The following is a 19785-nucleotide window of genomic DNA, read 5'->3' as shown; positions in this document are numbered from 1 at the left end:
CATGTATTACATGACATACACATTAAAGCTTTACACACTGGCCCATCTGTAAAATATTTCCCCCCTTTTCCAAATATGTTGACATTAAATTGGAAGTTGTGTGTTTGTGTACCCAAAAAATTATTTCACACCTACATAAAGTATTATTAACAGTGACTGAAGAATATAAGAAAGAATATCAAGAATAAATTTTATTTACCAGGATTTAAAATATGTATAATTTATAAGCAGGATTGCTTTTACTCACTTTTATGAGATGATTAGTGTTAGATCAAAGCAAAGTTCATATAGAACCAAAACATTCAATTAAGTGATAGGGGCCAATAGTAGATTTCTTGCCTCAAAATGGAAACCACAGACAAGCTGGGATAAACCTGACTGACCAAATATCTAGCTGACGTCAACATCTGTTCTCTGTTGTGTGTCTTTATGCACTGCCAGTGACTTCACTCAATGTAACATTTTTTATATTGTAAATAAAATGCATCATCTAGTTAGTTCCTTGGTTGATGTGAGGACAAATTGCTCTTTAATGAACTAATTCAAGAAATATTCTTTGAATTTTGAATACCATGACAGTTTTATTTCAGTACAATTTTTGACCAGTAATAGAACTACATACAGGTGGTATTGGATTTCTATGCTTTCCTTACTGCCATTTAAGCATCACAGATGTTTCCTTTATTCATAATGAGTTAATCCCACTGCCATTCATGCACAAGGAAAGAAGGAAACAGCGTCCAAAGGTCTGTGTAACTAGAGGAAACAGAAAAAGCAAAAAAGGCTAACTAATCTACAAATTTGATAATTCACCCTTGAATAATTGAAAGTTTCATGTATTTGCATTAGAAACGTGTGAATCATAATACCAAAGTTTAACACTGTGCTAAAATGGAAACAGCTCTCAAAATGACTGCACTATATTTTATGTGCTTTTTTTCAGTCTTTGGTATAGAATCTCTCTACATGTGGAGGAATTACAACTGAAAATAAATTAAAACTAACTTTGCCTCTTGAAATGAATATTCTGCATGCAGTGATCTCATCCTTCTCAAAATTACCATTCAGCCCACTTCAACATCATCCACTACACGTTATACTATACTATTCCGAGAATTCAGTGATGAATAAAACATGTTCTCTATATGGTTGTAATTTTCTTTCAGTTGAACCTTTTGAAAGAAATACAAGAAATCATGGTATAAGTAGAAGAGACATGGAGTATTGTGTGGAAGATGTAGGGGTGATATTTGGGTCTAATGTTTATAGCATTCTTCAATAATCACTTGTTTTCCTAACTTGCTTCTTTAGATATTGCCAACTGTTAGTATTCCCAACCTTTTGTTTTTAAAATAATATATTAATTTGATAAATATCTATGGTAAAACTCTTATGTACAATAAAATTTGGGGATGATGGTAGTGACACAATATGATTGTCTTCCTGCAGTTCACAATACATTTAAATGGTTGAGAAGTCTTTCACATGAAAAACTAACTCCCAAACAGGTCAAGTGATGGTTAACATAATGATAGAATTATAGATGGTATGCAGTGGGAACATTCTGAAGTAATGGTTTAAAGAATCAGTTTCTTGATCAAACTTATACCACTGGTAAGTTGCAGAATTGAGTTGTGAGGTCAAGTCTTTCTCCAAGACCAGTTTTCTTTTTACTTTAAAATTGCAAATCTCATTGTCATAAATAAAGGATCCTACCACAGGAATATGCAACATTAAAATTGCTTTTGGTATTTCATGTGGATCTTCTAATAATTACTATAATTTTAACTCTTAGGGTGTTGTTCAGAGTCTTTTTTTCATACCGCTGATCTTCAGACCACCAGAAAAAAATTCTTTGATTCTTTTATAGTGAGAAAAATTCTTACAGTGCAAAGAACATGAATAGTGAAGTATATTATTACAATTTTTTAATGTCAATTTTCTCATCTATAAAAATCTTGTGGTGTTGAGGTAGGTTAAAGCAAATCCATGGCATAGCATATGTCTCTGAGTGACCACTCTAGGTAGGTGTATCATCTTCCCTTGAATTAAGAGAAAAAATACCTTAAAAGCCAATGTGAGGTGATTTATTAGTTGGCAAGGATTGAGGGAGTATCTTGTTTCCCTCCCTTATTACCCAGAGTTGACATGAGAATCTATTACATTGATAGGCTTCCTCAAGGTCATATAGGCAGATGTAAGTAAAATAAATTTTATCATGTTTCAGAGCAGGCAGAGTGACGAAATACACTGCTGAGGGGAGCAGCGGGCGGCAGGAGAGGTCTGCGCGCCACGTGGGACCTTCCTCTGGTGGCCGGGGAGCAGCCGGGGATCGAACCGGCGCCGCAGAGGTTGCGGGCAGCTTCGCAACCCAGCGCTCAACCACTGCGCCACCAGGGAGGCCCTCATTTAGTGTATTTTTGAAGTTCAGTTGTGTAATTTGTTTCAGCATTTCATTCCATTTTATGCTGAGTAATATCGAATTGTTTGTATATGCACATATATGTGGTATATAGTTCATATATACACACATGTATACATATACATGTGTACAAATATATATGCACACATACACACATACACATATATAGATTATCCATTCATCTATGGAGGGACATTTGGGCTGTTTCCACTTTTCGACTATTACCAATGACACTGTAATTATCATCAGCGTCAACATTCAAAATATGTTTGAGTCCCTGTTGTCACTTCTTATGGGTATTGTGTAGGATCTTGGACCTGATTCCAATGTGAATATGAGGAGGCTTCCCAATACCAACAAGTAACTCAATTTAATTCAGCTCAATACTAGTACTTTTTACCCAGAGATTGATCAGGTTCCACAGGTAAAGGGCACACTCTGCTAATACCACCCCCCACTTTAGATGTCAGCTGCAAGCCCAGGCTATTACATGTGTTTCTGACTGGTTATAAATCAGAGCTTTGCACAATTCCCTCCTCAGGTTTAATTAATTCATTAGAATGGCACATAACTCAGGAAATCCATTTACTCACTTGATTACCAACTTATTACAAAGAATACTAAGGGATACAAATCAATAGCCAGATGAAGAGAGACAGAGCAAGAAGCTTCTAGCCTTGTGGAGTTTGGGATCCAGGAAGGTGGCACATGAACACACTCTGGTTCCCCCAACCTGTCAGATCTCTGAAGTCCTTCCTTTTGGGGTCTTTCATGAACATTTCATCATATAGTATGATTGATTAAATCGTTGACCATTGGCAATTGAACTCAAACTTTAATCTGATGCCCTCTCAGGAAACCACCCTGTATTGGGGAAGAAAGCCATTCTTAATTGTTTTCCAAAAGTTACTTTTATTAATGACTTTTTTTTTAAGTAATGTTGATTTACATCATTGTTTATATTTTGGAAGTGAAGAATCACCCATTTAAACTCTTATGGCTCTTAAGATTCTCAAGAATTGAGGACAAATCACCAAACCTTGTGACAAAAGATTCTCCCATAGTTCTTACCACTCTGGAAATTGTAAGGTTTGGGGAGAGTTGTGAGAGAAAAGATGCTCCCATTACTCTAATGGCTCAGGAAATTTCTTTTTTTTTTTTAAATTTTTAAATTTATTTTTTATTTTATTTTTACATCCTTGTTCATTTATTTATTTATTTATTTATTATTTTAATATTTATCATTTTTACATTTTTTAGACAATATTTGCTTCCCTCCACCCCCTCAGATTGAGTCCCCATAAAATTTCCTTCCCCAAGGTACCCATGCAACATCACCACAGTCCCCTGTGCTCCTCCCTCCCTCCCTCTCACCCTCTTCCTCCCCCTCCCCTGCAGTATGACTCTGGTTTATAATTGTCTATTTTTGCTTTGTTGTGTTTTGTACTGTTATTATTTTTTTTAAACTGATGTCTCATTTGGTTCCCCTATATTCCTGTGATAAGTGAAACCATCCTATATTTTTATTTTTCCTTCTGGCTTATTTCACTGAGCATAATTCCTTCTAGCTCCATCCACGTTGCTGGGAATGGCATGAGTTTGCATTTTCTCTTTAGAGAAATGTCTTTTGAGTTCTTCTGCCCATTTCTTGACTGGATTGTTTATTTTGTTTTTGTTGAGCTTTGTGAGTTCTTTGTTTATCATTGTGATCAGTCCCTTATCAGTTGGATGGAGTACAAAGATGTTTTTCCCAATTAGTGGGATGTCTCTCTGTTTTGGTTAATGTCTCTTTTGCTGTGCAGAAGTTTTCAGTTTGATATAATCCCAGGTGTTTATTTTTGCCTTCACTATCACTGCTTTGGGTGATGAGTCTTTTTTTTTTTTTTAATTATTTATTTATTTATACAAGCACTGGGTACAGTCAGAAGTGCGGGAGAGTGAGAGAATTCACCAGAGCCAGAGCAGGGAACAGAACAGGCAGAATGACGAAATACATTGCTGAGGGGAGCAGCGGGCACTGCAGGAGAGGTCTGCGGCCATTTGGGACCCTCACCGGAGGCCAGGGATCGAACAGGTGCAGCAGAGGCTGCGGGCAGCTTCGCAGCCCAGAGCTCAACCGCTGCGCCACCAGGGGAGGCCCGGGGGTGATGAGTCTTTAAAGATGTTATTGCGATGTATGTCTTGTAGTATTTTACCTATATTTTCTTCTATATATTTTATGGCTTCACGTCTTATGTCCAGTTTTTTATCCATTTTTTTAGTTGATTTTTGTGTAAGGTGAAAGGTAGTGGTCCAGTCTCATTTTTTTGTGTGTAGTGGTCCAGTTTTCCCATTATTCCCACCATTTATTGAACCAGTTGTCCATGTTCTATTGCATGTTCTTTGCTCCTTTGTCAAAGATCAGTTGTCCATATAAGTGTGGTTTTATTTCTGGGCTCTCTATTCTGTTCCATTTGTCTGTGTGTCTGTTTTTGTTTTAATTATTATGGCTTTGTAGTAGAGCTTGAAGTTCAGAAGTGTGATACCTCTTTTCTCCTTTGTTTTCATCAGTAGGGCTTTGGCTATTTGTGTGTTGTTTTTTTTTTTTGTGGTTCTATATGAATTTCATCAGTATTTGTTATGTTTTTTTGAAGAATGTCATTGAAATTTTTATTGGAATAGCATTGAATCTGTATATTGCTTCTGGTAGGATGGACATTTTGATAATGTTAATTCTTCCAATCCATGAGCAGGGGATGTCTTTCCATTTCTTTGTGTCTTTTTCTATTTCTTTTAACAGTGTTTTATAATTTTCTTTGTATAGGTCTTTCTCCTCTTTTGTTAGGTTTATTCCCAAGTATTTGATATTTTTTGTTTCAATTATGAAAAGGATGGTTTTCTTGATTTCTTCTTCTTCAGATTGATTGTGTATAGGAAGGCTACTGATTTTTGTGTGTTGATTTTGTATCCTGCTACTTTACTGAACTGGTTGATTATTTTGAGTAGTTTTTCTGTGGAGTTTTTGGGGTTCTCTATGTATATTATCATATCATCTGCAAATAGTGATAGTTTTACTTCTTCTTTCCCTATCTGGATTCCTTGTATGTCTTTCTCTTGTCTTATTGCCCTGGCTAGGACCTCCAGTATTATAGTGAAGAGCAGTGGTGAGAGAGGACATCCTGGTCTTGTTCCTGATCTTAAAGGAAAGGCCTTCAACTTTTCACCATTGAGAATAATATTGGTGGTGGGTTTGTTGTATATGGCTTTTTTTTTTTTTTAAGATTTATTTATTTATTTTATTTATTTATACAAGCACTGGGTACAGTCAGAAGCACGGGAGGGTGAGAGAATTCACCAGAGCCAGAGTGGGGAGCAGAGCAGGCAGAAGGACCGAATTACACCGCTGAGGGGAGCAGCAGGCGGCAGGAGAGGTCTGCGCACCATGTGGGACCCTCCTCCGGTGGTCGGGGAGCAGCCGGGGATCGAACCAGCGCTGCAGAGGCTGCGGGCAGCTTCGCAACCCAGTGCTCAACCGCTGTGCCACCGGGGAGGACCTGTATATGGCTTTTATCATGTTAAGGTATGTTCCTTCTATTCCGTGGCTCAGGAAATTTCAAGGCCTTATAACCACTTTGGGGAACTGTGAACCAGGAATGGAAGAGGAACAAATACATATGAGAAATATACTTATTTGGTCATCTGAATGAACAAATATGTATATTTCTTTTTTTTTTAATTTATACAAGAACCGGGGTACAGTCCAGATGTGCGGGAGGGTGAGAGGATTCACCAGAGAAAGAGTGGGGAACAGAACAGGCAGACTGACGAAATACACTGCTGAGGGGAGCAGCGGGTGCGACAGGAGAGGTCTGCTGCGCCATGTGGGACCCTCGCGGGCTGGTGGGGATAGAACAAGCGCTGCAGAGGCTGTGTACAGCTTCACAGCGTGGTGCTCAACCACCTGCGCCACCAGGGGAGGCCCCAAATATGTATATTTCTTATCAATCATAATATTATAGGTTTATACCTAGAGTGCAATTATTGCTTAAATTTTTACGAACTGTCAAGTGGCTAAAGTGGCAGCACCACTTTTTACATTCCCATCACCACTATGAGAGTTCTAATTTTCTAATTCCTTGCTAACTTTTTATTTTCTGTTTTTTGTTTTATTATTATAACTATTCTAGTGGGTGTGAAGTGGTATATCATTGTAGTTTTGATTTGCATATCCCTTGTGACTAATGATGCAAAGCAATTTTTCATGTGCTAGTTTACCATTTATGTATCTTTTAGAGAAATGACTATTCAAACCTTCTGACCACTTTCAAGTTTTGTTGCTTGTCTTTTTGTTGTTGAGTTATAGTTCTTGTATGTTTGGGACAAGAGTTCTTAGAATCAGAGTATGATATGAAAATATAGTTTTTCATTCTGAGGTTATCCTTTTAATGTAGTTTTTGATTATTAAAGACTTATTTTGATGAAGTCAACTTAGTCCTTTTTTTTTTTTTTCAGTTTCTTATGGTTTTGGTAGCATATCTAAGAATCCTTTGTCCAGTTACATGAAAATTTACCCCTGTGTTTTCTTCTAAGAGTTTTAGTTCTGACAATTAGATCTTCGGTCCATTCTTAATTTTCCTTTGTGCAGTGTGGTAGGGGTCCAACTTCATTGTGTTGTCTGTAGTTATCCATCTGTTTCTGTACCATTTGCTGAAAAGATTGTTCTTCCCCCATTGAATAGTTTTAGCACCTTTGTTGAAAATCATTTAGCCATACATTTATGAGTTTATTTCTGAACTCTAAGTTTCATTACATGAGTGTACACATCTGTCTTCATGCCAGTGCCCCTCTGTTTTGCCTGCAGTAGCCTAGTAGAAAGTTTTTAACTAGAACAAACCAACTTTGTTCTTCTTTTTCAAGTTTGTTTTGGCTACTCAAGCATCCTTGGCAGTTGCATATGAAGTTGAGGATTGGTATATCTATATCTCTATCTTTATATCTATATCTGTATATATAGAGAGATCTATCTATCTATCTATTTATCTACCTACCTACTATCTATCTATTTGCAAAAAAGTCCACTGGAATTTCGGTAGGAATTTCTGTCAATCTGTACCCTAACATTGTCTTCCAATCCATGAACACAGAATGTATTTCATTTACTTGGCTCTTTATAATTATAGTTTGCATTTCTAAAAGTTCTTACAATAAATTTAAGCAAATGAAAGAGTTAATTTTTTTTGTCTTTCAATAATTGTATTTTATTTTGAGTTAATTTTTTAAAAAGATTTATTTATTTATGCATTAAAAACTGAGGTATAGGCCAGAGGTGCTGGAGGTGAGAGAATTCACCAGAGACAGAGTGGGGAACAGAACAGACGGATTGACTAAATAAACTGCTGAGGAGAGCAGTGGGTGAGTCAGGAGAGATCTGTTGCACCATGTGGGTAACCTCTGGCCAGGGATCAAACTCATGCTGCGGTAGCTGCAGATAGCTTCATAGTGCTGCATCTTAACCCCTTGTGCCACCAGGGAGGCCCCATAAAATTAATTTTTAAGAAACTCACTCATTGGCTATAGTTTCTTTTATTAAATATATTAACATGTTTATTTTATATTCTGTATCAATAATTTTTATAATTGAAGGTCTTGTGTTATTCTGAATTTTTAATGTTAATTTTAAACTTATTTATAGTAACTTATTTCATGTTTTATTATGTTGTAGTGTGGGTTTACGTTCCTTGAAGTTTTATTAATGGGATTTTTTGAGACCTAAATTGAAGTTGAATTTCTTACAAGAGATTTGTTTTAGTTTCTGCAAAATGTCTGTGGAATCACCAATCAGGACTAATTTGAATGAAAACTTCTGCTTGTGCTTTTAGGACCATTTAAAGTTTGTAAATTTTGTCACCAAAACTAGCTGAAGGTGGGCAGGTAGTCTTGAATGATCAAGAATGACTCTTTTTTTGCCTCCATTTATGGCCAATTTATTGTGACAGACAATTTTCCTTACTATCTTCCTCTCTGGGATGGATTGTTTTCTAATTCATTCACTGAGGATGTTGTTTTTCTTTCTCTCTCTCTCTCTTTTTTTTTTTTTGGCATTCCTTGCTGTATAAAAAAATCCAATATAATATCTTAAATTTCTTGGTTTTAGGTATTGTCTCCTCTGCCCTATTTAATGCCTTTTAAAACTGAAAGCTTTGCACCATCAAAGATTGACCGATACCCAGGTAAGAGCTGATTTCAAATCTTGTATCTGTCTGGATTCATGTTCCTCTCTTGCTTGTGCTTTTATTTTGACATTTGAGCCTCCTTTGCATTCTTGGTAAATCAACTCCATATCTATCTAATTTAAAAAAATTAACCAGCGTTTTAAAGGTGTCTTTCATTGAGCAATACATTTTTTTATTGTTAGTCTACCAAGAACTATAATCTTATATTGTTCCTGAACAAGGATAACCTACACTGTATCTAGCTTAATCTTTCCTCTGCTATTAAATGGTCATGTTATTTTAGTTTTTCTTTATTAAATATAATAATGAGGTGAACAGCTTTCCCTTTTTTGTGATTCGTTATTTTATTAACATGTAGATTATTTCCTTAGAATAGTTTTTGAGTAAGCCTTCTGGTCAGAGGAAAAATGACCATTGATTTGAAAGTTTAGGAAGTAGAAACAAGACCTAGATGTAGGAGGTCAGGCAGAGGAAGGAATCTAATATGAGTCTTGAATTTTTGGCCTTGTAACTAGGTAGGTGATGTCATTCACTATGATTGGGAATACAGGTTAAGGTGGGTGTGTGCGTGGGGAATGATAACAAGCTCAGTTTGGACATGTTGCATATGAGGTGGTTATGGGACATGTAGGTAGAGAAATTTTTAGTAGGCAGTTGGAAATACAGGGCAGAGGCTTAGGAGAGGGTTTGGTGCTATTGATCAGATCTGTGATTCACAAAATCAGGGTCCCCAGACCTCTGGGATTATCAAGTATATTTTGAAGGGGTATGTGTATCCACTAATTTTTATATTTATGCTTTCATTTTAACAATATTTTCAGTCATCTGAATGACCACCTTATGAGTAGTACTGCCAATTTGCTTCAGTGTTTCTATTTGTGTTTATGTTTATAATCTTGCTGGTGCCAAGTATCACAGAGTCAGGCTTACTGTGTTAATGATGCAATCAGGTCAAGTGAAGACAAAATAGTGTCATCATATGCTTGCCCATATGAGTGAAGGTTTCACAGTAGTTTGAATAAAGAAAGATGGTAGAAGAATTGAATTATCACGTGGCATATTTCTACTTAAATTCAAAAGACCTGTGTTATCAGCAGCCAACTTATTTTCCCATTGTGAGTTGGCAAATTAGTGTCAAAAACATAGCATAACCATTCACTCAGATTAATGATTGTTTCATTTTATGAGGTTTTTGATTTTTAGTTTTATTTGCATCATTTTATATAGTTTTTGGTTGTATAATTATGTATAAGATATTAGTGCAAGGAATTTACAATTTATTTTATGTTTAAGTAAGCAAATAGTACAATAATAATAATTTTGGTAAAGACTGAAAACTTAAAAGGACTGTTTCCTTTCAAAGATATCTATACATTATACAAATTTGTGCGTGAAAGCTGAGCCATAGATATAAATGAAAGGGTACAGAGAATAGAAACTTGGGAAGCATAAGTAGTTAAGGAATAAATGGAGAGGAAAAAACTTAGAAACCCAATGTTAAGAGGAGAATTAGGAAACCAAAAGAGAAATATGTAAAAGGAGGAAATTGAAATATCCTTAAAAGGCACAGATGATTTTAACACATTTAAAACATGGTCATGGGCCTCCCCGGTGGCGCAGAGGTTGAGCGCTGGGTTGCTCCCCGGCCACCGGAGGAGGAGGGTCCCACATGGCGTGCAGACCTCTCCTGCCGCCCGCTGCTCCCCTCATCATTGTACTTCGGTCCTTCTGCCTGCTCTGCTCCCTGCTCTGGCTCTGGTGAATTCTCTCACCCTCCCGCGCTTCTGACTGTACCCAGTGCTTGTATAAATAAATAAATAAATAAATCTTTAAAAAAAAACAAAAACAAAAACCAAAAAAACATGGTCACAGCGTAAGTATTTTTGAAGTTAAAGGAGTGAATGTTTGAAGTATTTTGAAGTTGAAGGAGGTGACAATTTAGAAATAGTGACGGGAGAGCTTTCTTAACTGGAATGTTTCTGGAATGAGGCATAAAGTCACTATAAATGCAAGTCCTTGGTCATGTTTATGTGCTAAAAAAGTGGGAGGTGTAATGAATAAAGTGTTCCAATATACCTGAAAAGAAACAATTCACAGAATAAGGTCTTAGAGCAAATCTGACTCCAGTGGCGACTTTTGATGGCTTCTATCAATAAATGCACATACAAATCGCAAGATTACCCTTGAATAGTAATAATAATTTTCCTTTGAGATGAGATATGAAGAAGTTTAAAAGTGAAAACAAGTCATGCTTGGTGACTTTTTTTAAAAAAAATTATTTATTTATGCATACAACAACTGGGGTACAGGCCAGAGGTCGGGGGGTGGGGTGGGGAGAGGATTCACCAGAGACAGAGTGGGGGCCAGAACAGGCAGATTGACTGAAATACACTGCTGAGGGAAGCAGCAGGCGAGTCAGGAAAGGTCTGCTGCGCCATGAGGGTAACCTCCCTGGCCGGGGATCGAACTCATGCTGCAGTGGCTGCGGGTAGTTTCATATTGCTGCGTCTTAATCCCTTACGCCACCAGGGAGGCCCCATGCTTGGTGACTTAATTTCTATAATAGGGGTCAGAATGATGGGGAGGTAGAAGTTTAAAGCTCATAAAAATAGTGGTGAAGATTTGTAATAGATGTAAAAAGAAATGGGCAGGGAATTTAGCAGCGCTAAGAACATTACTGAGATTTGAGTTCTAGTTTGGGCATTGTCACTTACTAGTTCTGTGAATCAGGCAAGTAATTTGACCTGATTCAATTATTTGTACAATGAGGAATTGGATGATGTGATTTTATATATATATATATATATAATATAATATATATATAATATATACACACACGTATATGCTTTCTTTCTTTATTGAAGTACCATTGTTTTACATCCTTGTTACTTCTTGACAGTATAGGATTTCTCCCCTCACGTGTGATCACTGTAGCTCTCCCACCACCTGAGAATAAACTAAGTAATTTTTTTTTTAAGATTTGTTTATTTATACAAGCACTGGGGCACAGGTCAGAGCACGGAGGGTCAGGAAATCCACCAAGAGACAGAGCAGGGAGCAGGACAGGCAGACGACGGAGAACACTGCTCAGGGGAGCAGAGGGCGAGACAGCAGAGGTCTGCTGTGCCATGTGGGAATCTCCCCTGCCGGGAGGGAATCCAACATGCGTCACGGAGGCTGTGGGACAGCTTCACAGTGCAGCGCCCAACTCGCTGCACCATTGGGTGCAGTATCCTCCTGAGGATACTCAGGAGGCTGCTTTTATGGCCCAAACTAGGTAATTTCTAAAGTTTTCTGCCCCACCAAATCACTTAATTTAAAAGGCCAGCTCTAAATCCTGTATAATAAATACACTAACACAATAAATGTTTTATTTCACCTTTATTTTTAAATGCTCCCTGGGTATTTTAATGGTTTTTTAAAAAGATTTATTTATTTATTTATACAAACACTGGGTACAGTCAGAAGTGCGAGAGGGTGAGAGAATTCATCAGAGCCAGAGCGGGGAGTAGAACAGGCAGAGTGACGGAATACACTGCTGAGGGGAGCAGTGGCGGCAGGAGAGGTCTCTGCACTATGTGGAACCCTCCCCTGGAGGCCAAGGATCCAACCAGCGCTGCAGAGGCTGTGGGCAGCTTCACAGCCCTGCGCTCAACCGCGGCGCCACCAGGGGAGGCCCTTTATTTCACCTTTAAAAGAAAGAACTTTGGGACCCACATTGAAAAATAAGAAGCCAGTTTGACTAGAAAGGGAAAAGGAATATTTTTTCCCGTTCAAATACTTTGTCATCCACTGAAACCAAGCAATACCACAGAAAGATGAAGAAACTAGGATAAGAAAAAAAGGTGAAAGAAATTGGTAGTATCTTTTATAGCTTCTAGTTCCTAGGAATTTGTAAGTGAATTCCAGCTATGGGTTAAGATATTGTGAAATTCCAATGAAGAATTGAGGAAAATGAGTCAGCCTGGAGGAATTTTCTTCTGACAGAAACTACTCAAAAGACCTACTGGCTGTGTATTTTCAAGTAAAGAGTGAATCTGAATAAGCAGCATCTTGACAATAAATGAAAAATGTAATGAAAATTTAATGGATCCTTTCTCTGTGCTATCAAGAATTCTGTTCATAACTAAACTTTTTTAAGTTTAATTTTAATTTTTAATTTGAAGTATGAATCAACCAAGCTACCTTCCTGAAGATATCTGGCATTGCAGAAAGAGTTACGACTACATTCATCAACCATTCATCTAATTCTTTATTTTCCTTAAGGAAGTTATTTACATTAAGAAAAGACCAAAGCAGGGCCTCCCTGGTGGTGCAGGCGATTGAGCGTGTACTGTGAGGCTGTCGCAGCCTCATGGCTGCGATAATCCACATGGCTAAGCAGACCTCTCCTGTCTCCCCTGCTGCTCCCCTCAGCAGTGTATTTCTTCAGTCTACCTGTTCTGTTCCCCACTCTGTCTCCGGTGAATCCTCTCACCCTCCCGTGCATCTGGCCTGTACCCTGGTTCTTGTACAGAAATAAATAAATCTAAAAAAAAAAAAAGACCAAAGCAATAGTAAAACGTTTGAGTTGTGTACAAAATGCCACCGAATCCAGGACTACATGATTCACCAAGCATCTTAGGCTAGGATACTCAGGAGGCTGCTTTTATGGAGCTATGTGTTCCTATTCCTCTTCTTCTAGCTCTTGACTAATAGTGCTTCTACACCTTGAGTAGAAGGAAAGGTTCCAGTTCTGCTAACTCTTACACTATTTCTCTATTTACATTTCTGTTTCTGTCCTGGAGGCAGAGAAATTGTCTAACTTATATTCCTAGACACTATAATAATAGTAACTTATACACAGCAACCTGTGTATGCTTATAGGATAGATGAGTCATGTAAGTTATGTAAATCATGTAAATCTGTGATTTATTATTCCAGATAATTAAAGACAGAATGTAAAATAATTTCCAAACATTTTTAAGGTATGGGCAATAATTGTTTTTTTTAGTTAGCAAACACAAAAAGGAAATGGAATCTGACATCTTTGAATTAAAAAATATTGAATATATATACATATATTTCTGAAATGTATGTCTAGACTTCTGAAATAGATATTACATATTAAAATATATATTTCTGAATACATGTATGAGCATATGTTGTTTTGATTATGTCCACACTTCTCCTGCCACACAAACTTTTATAAAACATCTTTTTTTTTGTTATTCTAACTATTAAGGACTTAAAATGGCTTCTAGCTGCATAATGTATTGGTTTGTATTAGGAAAATCTAATAAAAAGCAGAGTTTTCAATTATGTTCAAGAATTCATCATCATTGTGTAATGGAAATTATATGGAATTATTTATATGGGCATAATTATTAATCAGCCTGTATTTGAATTCAAGTTACAGAAATTCAACTCAATTTAATGTAAGCAAAAAAAAAAATACAAAATGAAATGAAGGAAGGAGGGATTAAAAAGGATGTAAGAAAGGAGGACTAAAGGAAAGAAAGGATAGAAAAGAGAGAAAGTACATTTCTTTGAGTAACTGGGAAGTCCAGGAAATTGTGTGTTGCAATAAACCTGGCTGGTTCCAGAGCCCTGAACAATGTTGTCAAGACTCTGTCTCTTCCTCTCTCAAGTTCATGAATTTCTCATTAGCTTCATTCTTCAATGGGATTTCTCCTTTATGAAGACAACATGGGCTCCATCCGATTCAGTGTTATATCCTTCTAGTTTAGCAATCTCTAAAGTAGGAGAAATTTTCCAATTAACTTGAGAGGAAATGTTTTGGGAAGGACTCTGCTTGGCCTAAATTGGGTCATAAATCCATTTCTCAATCAATTAATGTGGTGAAAGAATGGAATATTTTGACTGTCTAAATCCAGATCACATGCCCCAGTCTTGTGGCCAAGGTGGAATTTCATGATGGTCATTTCCTTCAGGATCCCTTGGAATTGTGTAGGACAATTCTCCAAAGGAAAATATGTGATTGTTACCAGAAGGAAAATGTATGGCCAAAAATAGCTTAACAGTCCTCTGCACCAAGGGCTGAGATGTAGCTTATATGTGCAAGTCTAGTGAACCACCTGGCACCCATCCTGAATGGCTGGTTTACATGCTGTACCATTGTTAACTATTTCAAATATCATCCCTGCATGACAGCATCTCACCACTTATGAGTTAAAAATAACATATGCAATGTAATATGAGCACTGCTGAATACATAAAAAGGATGTTTATCTTTATGGAACAAAAATTACACTTTGCACTTAAAATTTTTTTGATAGGATATTTTTTATAGCCTGATCAGATTTGGAGCAGAAAAGAGAACTGGTCTAATAGTGTCCTTTGTGTCTCTTTAAAGAAAAAAGTACATAATATGTACATATAGCCCTTTATATAGTGTTTGCATCATGTTAACACTCCCCTGACTACCTAAGTGGTTTGACTTTCTGACAATAAGACTGAATACTTCTGACAGTAGTGAGCTTAGGGATACATGCACCAAAGCAAAGCTAACTCCCAAGTCCCTAAGATGCCCTTCAAAAGCAGTCATCCATTTAATTTGATCTATTAAACAAACTTAGCAGTTGGGATGCCCACACAGTGAGAAGGCTGCTTAGAGATGAATTTTGGCTTTAATTGGAATCTTCTGTCCTTTATTAGACAACCATAAGCTTCCAATTATACACACCATCTTCATTTCAAATATGGATTTATAAAACCTTATGAATTTTCATTCTTAGCAACAGATTTAGCAATAAAAACAAGCTCCTGTCATGAAAAAATATGAGGGGCTTTCTTCCTTTCCCTTTTTTGCCATATACCAAAAGGCCATTGATAATTGACCAAATACCCACTGTATATCCAGAGCTGTGTTAGCTACTTGGATCTATTAAAAGGAAATTTGAAAAATAATCCCAGTCCTTGAAGAATTTATGTAATATACCTCAGGAGAAAAAATTAACATACCTGGGACAGTCAGGTTACAATTAAAAGGCCACTTGTGACTTCCACTAATGATGTAATGATTTCCCCTCCATTTCAATCTGTTAAAATTTTACCCATTATTCAATCTGTCTTCAGAACTTTCCTTTATATAGCTTTACTTAATAACTTGAATTTAAGTGGGGCTGACATTTCTCTGAACCACCCACCCTAACACATTTAACATGTCTTCAATGGGGTTTGGTCATCTATAGGATGTAGTCCAGTATCTGTAGCCTGATGGGAAACTCCTGACCATTGTTTTTGACATTCACCTTGCTCTTTTGTTTGCTCACTATTATGAAAGCAAACCAAATCCTAGTACCAACCTAAACCTGATTTAGCAAGGAGAACAAAACAAAAGCTACCAAATGCTATGAACCTACACAACCACTCCTCTATACATAGGATAACCTTTTCTTTTCCCCAGTTTTCCCCACCAAATTCCCAACCATTTAGTAACCCAGCTCAGACATCATTCTCTCAGTGAGATCTCCTTCCTTACCATCCTGCAGATTGTACTATCTCTATCTTTTTTACTTATCTTTTGTGATCCTGGGATGTGGTGATTTGTTTTTATATCTGAACCCCCCCGGACTCTTAGCACCTTGTTAATTTTGGAATCCTGAGTACTTAGCACATAGTAGGTCCTCCATAACATTTTATTGAGATGAATTGGGTGGAATTGAACTGAGTAGGAATGTAGAGAAGACTTGTGGTAGCTGAAGATCCTAACTGACTCCAGGGTTTTATTGATGTTGAAAAGGGGGTAAATCTTAGCAAAGGAAGATATGATAGGAGCAATTCCCCACAGGTGAGAATGCACCTGACAAAATCTAGAAATTGTGGACTGTCGTATGTGCCTGGATTTGAAGCTGAGAGTATTGGGAAATAAGATCAGAAAGGGCAGGGAAGGCCATGTTATGGAAGACTTTGAATGTTAAGCAGTGGAGGTGAAACATAATGCAATAAGTACTGCAATTACAGAAAAGAAAACTTTAGAAATATAACAAGAATTATGTATGAAATGAGCTTTACCCCCACAGAAGAAATATAACAAGAGGATCATAGGATCTTCTATATTGCAACTTATATTGTTACTCTTAGTATGTCACTGGTCTCAATTGGCCTTGAGTCACCTGCACGTAATAATAGCGTGGTGGTTAAGAGCAGAATATGATGCACGAGGAGGCAGAAGCCCTGAGGTTGGATTTCCACTCTGGCACTAATTTGTTACCTGATATGGTGAAATCACTTTACTGTTCTAATCCCCAGTGTTCTCATCTGTAAAATGAAGGCAGAAGGTGGATGACATGATTCATGAGGTCCCTTTGATCTCTAAGAGTCTTTATGTAGCAAGTAATTTATAGCTAACTTATTAATCTATCTTTACTCCCTTGGTTTTATTTATTTACCTGTATTCTGGGTATCGGAATTGCTAGTCTCTGATAATTCCACAATCTGCGCTGCTGAGATCAGCCTCTAAGGTGTTGACAATCTTATCACACCTAGAAAGGCCTCCCAACTTTCCACTCTTCCTTAAAAACCCCGCTACAGCCCAACATCTTTCTTAAAGCTTTTCTAACCTCTTTAGCTCTCTGATATTTACCTCTTTCTTTTGGTGTTTAAAGATATTTTTGCCATGAGTTTGTGGCTTTGTTTCATACTGACTTTTTTCTCTACAATTTGTTTGTAAACTTCTTAAAATAAGAAACTGTTATGTACAATATTTGTTCATCTCCCCTCTCTGGCACGAAACTAGAAGCAAAATAGACATTTAATAAGGTTCTTATATATTGAATGATATACAAGGAATATTACTAAAAATTAAAAAAAAACACCGAGCAATGAAAAGGACATCTATAAGGGGTGGAGTAGAAATAATGTAGTATATCAAAGATTTTTTAAATGGTATTTTGTTCCCAGCAAAAGACTCTTTTGAGACAGGGTGATCTGTGAAGTTTCTTGTCTGTGGGCTTATCTTGAATTAAAGAGTGGGTGGTACTAGGGCCTAGAGATGTTCCAGCCAACTCAAGGAAAAGAGAAAACAGAACTGTTTACTGAGTGACTTTGCTGTTGGACATGTCCCAACTGCAGCTTGAGAACATCGGGCAGAGTTACCACCCTCCTGCCACAACCTCTGCCAACTTGGATAAGAAGCAGTGAAGTTGACCTGTCTTTTGGCTCTGGAACAAGGCGAGGGAGTGCACCAGCAGGCGTGGAAGGAAGAAGTTGTGAAATGAAAGACATGAAAAAAGAGAAGACTGATCTTCTTTCCTCTTTCTTCCCATTACTCTGAGTGTCTTCTGCCTCCTTGACATGTGGAAAGTGGAATATACCAAAATCTTGCACTTTATACCAATTTGGGCATGAGGCCCCAGGCGTCTAGCTTGGGGTAACAGATGGCAGTGAAATCAGTAGTTTTAGATTTTGTTTTTGTTTGTTTCCTGAAGTGGTCCTATGCTAAAAGGTTTGAGAGTCACTACTCTGCTCCAGTAATTAACCCAACACTTTAAAAACTCAATGTAAAATATAAAAGGAAAGATTACTGCTTGAAGTAGTTGAGTTCTAGATCTGGCAGGAACGGAGCACTTGGATTGTAAATTAGTTCATGGAAATAAAATGTCTTAAGTTAGGAGCTTCAAATCCTGTTTTTGCTCTCAAGTTGCCTCAGGCAGTCTCTGGTAGGAAAGTGTAGAAACTGGGTCCATAGTTTCCCCTTTTCCCTCCCCTCCAAACCTCCTCCCCCCTTATCTGACAAGTCCCAAAGCTGTTAGTGTTTATAACAGAACTCTACATTGCATTGATTTGTCTTACTGTGTGGGGGAAATGTAGGAATAACTCCCATGTGTCAGCAACCGTTTAGTCAGCACTCAATTCCCTAGGAGGGGGAATGGAAGATTTATTAGGGAAAGTAGCCGTCATCCCATATAAATAGATGCACAGTTAAAGCAGATGCAGCAGGCAGGGTGTATATTTCTGTATGACTGATCATCAGGAACTTATTATCATGGACTCTGAATCAGTCATTTGAGAAGATGGCAAACATAAAGCTACATTTATATTTTCACGCAAAATATTCCACAAAACAGTAATTTTGACTCTAAGTGCTTTGTTGTGAGAATCACTTTAATTTAAAAAAGTTTGCTTTAATTCTTTTTTACTTTTACAGAGAATGTTTGCAAGTGGTAAAAACTGTTGAGAAGGGAACCTAGTTTCCTTTCTGAGGCTGACCCCTCAGAGACAATCACTCTTGTCAATTTATACAAGCGCACTGAGCCTCTTCTTCAGTTTATAAACATGACCGTCCACTCCATGTTCTTCCACAGCTTACTTTTTTCCTAACAATACGCCCTAGAAATCGTTCCTTATCAGCCTGTACATATGGGCCAGGCTTATTGTTTTTAACAGATTTAACTGATGTTGACATCTTGCCATAATGGCTTTAGGGTTATTTCTTTTGTTTTGTTTCAACATTACAGATCCATTTTTAACCACAACCCCGACTGCCCAATTCCGTTCCTCTTTGCCTAAAGGTAATCACTATCCTGAGATTAGCATGTATCCTTCCTGCTTGGTTTTTATGTATTTAATACATATGTATTTAGTATTTTATTATGTGAACCTGGGACCATTTATTTATCTACAGTTCTATTTTTGACTGTTTAGCTTGGTTCCTTTTTTTTTTTTTTTGGCTGTTAAAATCTGTGCACCATAAGCATTCTGTTTCATGTCTCCTTGGGTGCACGTATAGCTTTCCTTCTTGATAAGTGTATATACCATAGCACATCCACCACCAAAATCTAGTGTCATTCACCACTATCAAATCAGTCGCATCTACCCTTCTTGCCACCCCAGCCCTCTTCTCCTCTGGCAGTCACCATTTTGTCATTATCTAAAAGTTATTTTTGTCTCATGTGCTTTATATTTTCCCCCAAGTTTATAAAGTATTTTATTTTATGATTTTTTTTCTTAAAATTGAGTTTCCAGTGGTTTACAACAATGGTTTTTAACAATACTCATCTACACTACTCATATTTGAAGCTTCCCTTTTTTAAAATTTTTGGCTACATTCTACCAATCCTTGGGCTTCTTAAACTTCTAAAATGTTGCTTATGTGTGAAATAGTACCTGGTTATCATTTCTATTTGCATTTGTCATTAAAGGTATCTT

The sequence above is a fragment of the Talpa occidentalis genome, unplaced genomic scaffold, assembly GCF_014898055.3.
Source record: "Talpa occidentalis isolate TD23 unplaced genomic scaffold, MPIMG_talOcc4v2.1 talOcc4.11, whole genome shotgun sequence".
NCBI classification, from domain to species: domain Eukaryota; kingdom Metazoa; phylum Chordata; class Mammalia; order Eulipotyphla; family Talpidae; genus Talpa; species Talpa occidentalis.
The sequence above is the reverse complement of the archived record's forward strand: the minus strand, read 5'-3'. Positions refer to the sequence as shown.